General features: G+C 36.0%; 1 long non-coding RNA gene across 1 annotated transcript; it reads left to right on the plus strand.

The window, feature by feature from the left end:
• The first annotated feature begins 2636 nt into the window (after positions 1-2636).
• LOC149659353 (uncharacterized) lies at positions 2637-6075 on the plus strand. The gene is made up of 3 exons (XR_016369839.1): positions 2637-2714; positions 5886-5955; positions 6030-6075. It is a non-coding gene; the product is annotated as an uncharacterized LOC149659353 (long non-coding RNA).
• Positions 6076-8904: the final 2829 nt, after the last annotated feature.

Genomic DNA, 8904 nt, shown 5'->3' on the forward strand with positions numbered 1-8904 from the left:
CATGACGCATTGACGCCGCATGAGAGTGGCACAAGGCGTACTTCTAGCCAGGACGATGTATACAACCAGCGTGGGAAATAAGGCGGTGGCACAGGGCAAATGACCAGTTTAAAAAATGCCTGGACCAGTTTAAAAATTAAATCGGAGGGGGGTCAGTGGTCCACGGGACCACTAAGAAAATTCAAGGGTAACCAGAGTCCAGACATTATCTCAACTATTTTAATTACCCACTTCTTTAGTTTAGCAGACGACGCGCCCTGGTCAATGGTCATGGACCAGTTTATTTATTCCAGGCCAGGGGGGTCGCTGGCCCAATGTCCAGTTTTAAAAAATCCTTATTTCCCACCCTGTAACAACGCATCCTCCTTGCTCGTATTGGGCATAGCAGAGGCTAAAGCAGACTACGACTAAATCGTTTTGTCATTGTTACGTGTTATCATAGAGATACGCGTGTTATGGTATTTTTCATCACGAAATCCCCTAAAAATGATAAATGTGGTTATAAAATGTAAACGGGGAATGGAATTGTGCTCGAAAACCCGAGATAAGTAAATTTTTCAAATTATTGAGAGGGAATAAATTGACTACCAGTAAATTAAGTTTATTCAATGGAATAGGGTGATGGAACATAAGTTTCTTAAAGGGGCTGTCCGACGCCCTCTCCTTTTTTACCCACCCGCCATGTTAAGCTCTACGAGGAAGATCGTCCTTTGTCCCACTGTCCGAACAGCATCTTAAGCATGTAAGTCTTAATTTAAAAAAAACTTTTAATATCTGGTCCTTCAGTCACTTGCTTAACTTTCTTCTTATCAATACTTTTTAGGTCTTGGTTAAATCCAAGACGTTTTGATTAATATCTGTGACTTCGGTCTTAATTTTTATTAATTTTGTGTAGACACGTTGGTGATTTTATATTGATTATTTCAACGCTTATTTCTGCATGCTGTAGAATAGGGAGCTAACAGTTCTGACCCTGAAACGTCACACCCTTCTATCTCTTACTGGAGTTTCATCCCCCCTAACGGTTGGAAACAGTATTCTACGCGCAAAAATGCCGACCAGATAGGGGCTGCGTGACATCAGACTATCTCTTCCCCTAGCCAGTTGTTAGCTCCGTATAGGAAGTAGTTCATCATTCAATAGAAAATTGTTGAGAGATCGGAGCTATGGGAACGTCACATCAATATTTTTAGTCTAAATTGTATGACCAAAGCTGACGAAGATTGTAGTATCACACTATAGAGAGCTTTCAGATGGGATAGTAGTACGTCACACCCTCCCAAGTCTTACCGCGGTTCTGGTAGCCATATTGGGTGGTCTCAGCTTCATCCCTGCTTTAAACCCACCAATATGGCGGCGTCAATTACGTCACGAGACTCGGCTCCTCCTCCAACTGAAAGCTCTCTATTTCAGGTGGACCAAGACCAGATGCTCTATTACAAATTTTTGAGCCCCATTTCCAATGTCATTGTTTTAACAAAATCTTATTCAAAATGGATAATTTCTTTTAACCTTGATAGGAAATGAAACATATAGAATATCCCATCTTTAGTGGCGCTTTAACTTTAACCTAGTTTAAATAACTAAGATAGTATTTTTTTGTCAAAAATGGCATTAAATTAGTAAACTAGCAATACTTTAGCAATATTTCGGGGTGAAAACAAATCCAATTTTGCAATATTTTGGGAAAGATGTCAATTCGATAATAATATGAAATACAATAACAGGCACACATTCAGTCATTCAGTTTTAATGTTATTAGCTCCGCCCTTAAGTACAATTCTAATTGGATTCAGCCTTTGGGAAATTGAAGTTGGTGTTTAAATGATTTGCCAGAATGCTAGGAGGTCAGGCAATGGAAGTATGCTTTGATTTATCATTAAATATAGGAAATAACAGGATTAAATTATTATTTACTTGTAATCATGAAATTAATGTTATTTTATGCCCTGTAAACTATTTTATTTTTAATAAATAAAGTTAAATGACAGTTACGGTAATTTATTGATGACAAAATTTAGGGTTAATAATATTATTTCATATAATAGTTAAAATACAAATAGGAATGTTTTTAAGTAATGCCTGTTTAAAAATTACTTTCAAGTACTAAATTGCATTAAGAATGTTTTTGTTTGACTATTTTCAAGTTTTTAAACACGCATGATTATGATATTGGAAGGCGCAAATTATTTATTTAAATAAACATTTGGTTTGATACTTGCCACGTTTATTTACAGCATGCAATTTGGGCTCAATTTCCCTAGTTGTTATTTAATTATGGTATTCATTATAAATTTATTCCAGTCAATAAAAATATTGTTTTTTACGTTTAAAGGTAAAAGTTGCATATTTTAAAGGGTTTTTCCAAAGAAAATTGTTTTTGACACCAGAAAGGCTTTTGAGGATAATTAGCGATTGCGTCCTGCTGCCAAAAAATAGACCTTGACAGGGAAAAGCTAAGAGTAACTATAATTTATTTTAAATGAATATGAAATGTAAGTTTCACAATGAATGCGTGAGAGGGATTAAAAAAATGTTCAAAGACAGTCATACGTGAAGGTTGGATTTAAAAGTGTGAGAGTTAAACATCATCGTATGAATGCCTATAATAATTTTGTTAATCTCTCAAGTGAATAATTCAATGATGAAAAAATATTTACACACATTTAATCCTAGGATTGTCAAATTGAGACTATATAATTGCCAGAAAAATAGTAAGCATGTGTTTTAATATTATAGTTTTTTAAAGTATAAAAAAAGGGAAGGGGAGTTTGTTAAATTACTTCTAATATACTTAAAGATGCTTTTTAAAAGGGTAGTGATTTGCTATTGTAGAATCTGCAGTTTAGTTCAGAGAGTTAATGAGGTGCCTTGTATTTCGTTAGTGACATCTCCAATCCAGTTGATTTTAGGTTTTTTTCTATATTTATTACTATTGAACTCAGATGGCGTTGGTAGTTAATGCCATTAATTGTAGTTTTTTTACTGGTTCCATCGCGCTTGATTTTGTTTTGTTGATGTAGAATCTGCAGTTCAGTTCAGAGAGTTAATGAGGTGCCTTGTGTTTGGTAGCGAGATCTCCAATACAGTTGATTTTAGTTTTTTTTCTATATTTATTACTATTGAACTCAGATGGCACTACTGCTTAACGTCATTAATTGGCAGAATTTTTTTACTGGTTCCCTCGACCTTGTTTTGTTTGGCAAACGTCCGTTAAACATTGTAATATACCATCATGGTATATTAGCTTTAAGGCGTTTTGATGAAAATTGAAATCCAAGGTTAATCAGTTGGTATTTTAGAGTAAAGAGTGAAGTACTTGAGGTTTAATCGAGTGGTGAAGGAGCGGGATTTGGGGTATTTCACCACCCGCGGACGCGGGGTAGTCAGTTCCTGTAGGGTAGGCATGCTGACAAGTCCCTTATTCCCTCAAAACTTTGTCGCCCAGAAGCTTGACTTACAGGAGTGCGCCCAACTCCCGACATAGTCAAGTACATAATTTTAGTAACAAACCATTGCTATTCTAAATTTTAACAACGTGGAGGCAACTTTTGCCCGAAAAAGGTTTTTTTGCGAATCCATAGCTGTTATGAACTTCTATTGTGTTGATGAACTTGTAGGCACGGCTTGCCAAGCCGTAACGTAATTATATAGGGAAACCGAAGAGGTGGGATGTATTATTTGGCCTGGATACAGCTTGATGTTCTATAGACACTGACTCAAGCCAATCGAAAGGTTATTTCCTTGAATATCTCTGCTGTTCTTAATCCAAAGACGCTCTCACTCTTTGAACACGCCAGTCTAAAGTGTCTGTTATTTCGGTGGAGAAGTTGAATATATTTTTTGATTTGTCTATCGAAGACTTTTTGTGGTTTTTTTTATAATGGTGATGATCATCAAATTTTTGAGCTGTGTAGGTTTAATCTTTTACTACACTGGTAATAGTAGCTATGATGAATTATCTTTCTGTTGAAGTTTAGCAGTTGGCACGTGTTGATACGATACGCATGTAGTTGTACGAAATTAGTCTTTAAATTGTATGTTTCAAACTTGAAAATATGCACTGCTTGTAGTATTAATGTCGAAATAATTTTAATCTTCGTTATATTAGTTATGTAAAGGGGCGGGGGTTGAAAGAAAACTTTACAATTTACTGGCAATTATATGTTCATATAAATATAAGATTTTGAGGGTCTATTTTCAAAATTTTGTCAGGCAACTCTTAACTTTAAGTTTGGAAACAGTGCTGCTAGAACATGGCAATTATTGTTTTGCGCGTGGGTTACCAAAGGGACAATGAATTTTTTTTTAATTTTTGGGAAAAAAATATTCCAGAAGGCTTTGCAAATTGTACCCCTGTTGGATTTACGCAATGCAACCTGCCACACAGACTACCCCAGCTGGTGAGAAACACAAAGAGATTATGTAAAACTTACTGGAATATTAATTGGGAAAATGGTTTAGTTGTTTTAATTACAAGGGTAATGTCTATATATAGTATTGGTAACCACAATTTGGGAAATAATTTTCACACTTTATAAAAACAAATTATACAACAATAGTAAGATATTAGTTATAGGACAAGTTAATAAGTTCATATGGCTATTTTTAAGCCTAACTATTAAATAGTTTAAAAATCAATTTTTGTAAGTGGTATCGAATTGGGTCGGGTACACATTATTGATAAGTTATAGAAAGAAATGGTCATATTAATAAATAATACTTAAACATAAAAGCTTTGCTAATCTTTGATATTGTAACAGGATAATATTAGATTAGATTAATTTAATTTAATGTTTTTGAATGGTTTTAGCTTGTTAATGTAAAAAAGTTATGGGCGTCTTAATTAAAAAAAAATAGCGCGCTTAAAAGAGAACAAAAAATGGAAGATGCGAAACTGATATTTAGAAAACTCTTTGAATATATTAAATTTAATCAGTATTTATTTAAAATTTGGATACGAGTGTCTAAATCTCAGTTCAAAAATCTGTTCAATGTTAACTAATAGGATGAGTTTGTCTCAATAGTTTCACCAGCTTATTAAAGAATTATATTTAATCACATAGCATTACCAACAGGGGTTAAGTTTTTAGCGTGTTTTTTACATAAAACACAATTGGGGCAAGACTAATACAGAGTACTAAAAACCCTTCACTAGAAAATTCTAAAATTAATGCAAGAATCATCGCCTTTTTTCGTAACAATAGCATGGCCCTACAATCCTCCCTCCTCTCCCTTTCACAGTTATTATAGTAGGCAACATCAAAATTACTCCAGAACCATCGTTAACTTTAAACTTGCTCTAAGATTAACAATCTTACCCAGTCATAAATTACTTTAAAGGGAATATGAAAGTATTAGTATATCTTTGACAGATATGATGCTCCTGGTACGAATATTGAAATTTTGGACTTTACTCGGGGTAAATTTGATATGTATTCTTCAAGCACGTTAGATTCCCTTTAATGCGTCTGGACTCTTTCCAAGAGCAGAACAGTGACGTCAGTCAAGTTACTGACGAATCTCTCCCTTTTTCTGATCATTGTATCACTGACCTCGTACCAGCCGTTGTCTTTTCTCACAAAGTTCACATAATGTCCCTCGGCCAACGATTCACCTTTATGAATAATCACCCCATTAGTTTTAAAAAGCATCTTACTCATAGTGACATTTTGATTTTCAAAACATGATATTTTGGTCGAAATCTTAATTGGTCGACCATCTTTGTAATCGCCACGGAGAAGACACAAAAATACGTACTTCCCGCTGGATATCAATACATCACGCTCTTGTATTTTTGGGTTGTTACAAAATACGCATGGCACCTCTGTTAATCTCATCCTTTTTTCTAGAGATTTCCAATCAGTTTTATCTCGGTTTTCTAGTGGAAGATTGAAAATGTTGCTTTCAACAATATTCTCCGAATTTTGTTCAACTTGACAATTGGGGCATTTGGTAACGTTTCGCGACTTTGACCAAAAAAGATCTTTCAGATCTTTAGAGTAATCGGCTTCCATTTCTTGGCTTAGTGTCGTCAAAAGGACCATCAAAAATTCACTGGCGTCTTGTTGATCGATTAGCGTAAAATGATTTCCGACAGCCATTCTCAGTTCCAACCCTTTACGACTGAAGCTTCCTTGAGAACTCTCGATGTCGTTTATCGTGTTATGGAGGCAACGCAAAACTGGTTTTTCAACGAATGATCCATTGTAAGATTTAACCAATTCTCTTAATTCCGGCACTAATAAGAGTAGTTGCAAAACGCTATTAGAATAGCACGTTACTTGGTCATCGTTAGCTAAACCCTTCAAGGGCAAACTATCCAAACTCTGTTGGGTTTTCCTTTTCTTCTTCGGTGTTTCTGCACATCTCTCTTCCTCGCCATCTAAAAGGCTTTTAGATAGTGTAGGCGCACTTCTTTTCCTACCTCGACTTTCTTACAACTCCGTTATTTCCAAAAGAGGCAGATCTGGCCTATATTTTTTGCGAAGCCTGTTATACTCCATAATGGCTCGTCCATCCGCCTTAATTTCAGTCGGATCGAACTGTAATAGATGGAGTCCGGCCAAGGACGTCACTCTCGATAAAGCCACGTACGCCATGCCAGTTCCGAATAAATTCGGACCCAAATCCATAATGGCGCATTTTAAACTCATGCCTTGGCTTTTGTGTATCGTAATAGCGTACGCCAGGATGACGGGAAACTGGGAGCGTTTAACGTAAATGTTTGCCATGAGCAAAAATTTGACGCAAATTTTCTCAACTAAAAAGTCAGTGTTAGCGTCGTCGTTATTCGGTTACTCTTAGAAAAATCTCAGTAACGTTTCCATGTTCGTCCTTCTTGAACCCAGTTACCATTTACAACGCCTTTTTCAAAACTGATATTCCTTCTGACCATTATTCGGCACCCAACGCAAAGAACCGACTCGCTCTCCAAACCGCCTGTTTTGGACGGTTCGTTTTCTAGCCCTTGCAGTCTCCTGAGAATGTTTTTATTCATTTTTCAGCCATAGTCAGCGAGTCTATCCTGATAAGGAATGACTTCAACTTTCTGGCCGTTTTTTCGCAGCATATCAAAGTTGAATTTTACGCACGTGGCTAATTTAGGCATCAAACAAATTGGTTGAAACCCTTCATTGGACAGCTTAATGAAAAGCTCCATAGCCACCTCGATGTTATTTCCTCCAGCAACCAATCTAGTTCCTAAGGTTGCCACATCAGCTTCGGAAATATTTGCAATTCTAACTCTGCTTAGAATGTCGGCGTAACTTTGGTCGTTGTCTTGTCTAACATTTTGCGTTAGTTCATCGTATTTAAAAAACTTCCAAAGATCACTTCCTCCGATGCAATTGAATCAAAGTCTGGCTTCTTCGGAAGTGATTTTGATAAACGCGGGATTTGCTTGAACCGGAGGCAATTGGAAAAAGTCTCCCAAAACAAGAATAAATACAAATCCACCAAATGTTTGGTTCATTTCCCAAAATTCGTTCATTCTCAGGGGAGGGCCGCCACACGCGTTTTTTTTCTCCCCGCCGCGTGTTTTATTAGGCGGCCCTCTCCCGGTCTTGAGATTGGCAGCCTTGACACTTCCATCCATATCTGTGGTACATCATTCTCTATTGAACCTACGCGTGTCCATCTGTTTTTGCATTGGAGTTTTTCTGTTCCAAAGTGGTTAAATGATATTTTTAAATTTCAACGTAAGATCGAAAAGGCGATGATACCGATAAAAGAGATGCGGATTTATTAGACGTTGCACTTTATAATTTATCACCGGTGAAATTTCCATTTATCAAACTGATAAGAATGTGTGTCTTGAGAAGATCTTTACTGCTAAAATAAACAGACTGGGATAAATTCTGCGTTCAAAACCTTGGTTTATATTGCAAACAAGTTTAGCAATTTTTAATTTCTCCCCAATAGGTTTTGACTGGTATTAATTGTCTAAAGGTCTCCTCGAAACGTCGTGATATACCGAAGTTTTGGTTATGATAGTATCAAATCACGATTGAAATCAAAGGGGTTTATTTCTTGGTAATCATCCACATTTGCTACGTTAATGGACCAATTACTGGTAACATGCGTGTGATAAAATTTCACACACTGTTGAGATCTGCGAGAAGTATTCAAATGGTTGAATAAATCTAAGATGGTTCAGTTATCGTTCAAGAATGAGACATAATTATTTAATTTTCCAAATATGGTACGAGAAGGGTATAGAGGGTAACGAAATTCTTTTAGGATACACGATGGCAGTGCACTCAGTAATTACAAACTGTAAAGCCAGTATTGTCTATAATTATATTGAAATATACGACCAAACAAATACGATTCTTACAAATATGTCGGTTCATTTAAGTATCTCCTTAACCACAACCCAATAACGATTTTTACCGTACTGGATGTTAATATTCCACCACTAACAATCCAATGTTACATACGTATTTAACGTTTATAATCTTGCAAGACTCCCAAAAGCGAAGACCGAAAATATTTCAGCTGGAAATTTCTCAACACTGAATTTGAGAAAAAAATGTAACTATCAATAGGGTTTTCCATTTTTGGATCAAAAGGGGGTATAAAGCAATTTTCCACAATCATTTCTGTGCAAAACGAGGCATGCTCGTTCCCATGCCACCCCAAGCTCGCTAATTTTAAAGTTACAGGGAGCAACCAGGGGTAACGCCATTTCGCGTTCGCGATATGACCGTTACAAAACTCAAGCTAAAACCTGCTTTTTTCCAAAACAGCAGACGCTATTTCTAAAACAGCAGTTTTGAACAACGCCGCTGTTTTTATGGAATCGCGGTTGCTATTTTCTGCTTATCATCGACTTCAAAATTTCATTTAAATATTTTTTTAAAATTCAAAAAAGCTTGTAATGCTATGAATATTACAAATCTG

The sequence above is a fragment of the Phalangium opilio genome, unplaced genomic scaffold, assembly GCF_054372755.1.
Source record: "Phalangium opilio isolate 3A_F unplaced genomic scaffold, DU_Popi_V2 ptg000073l_1, whole genome shotgun sequence".
NCBI lineage: Eukaryota > Metazoa > Arthropoda > Arachnida > Opiliones > Phalangiidae > Phalangium > Phalangium opilio.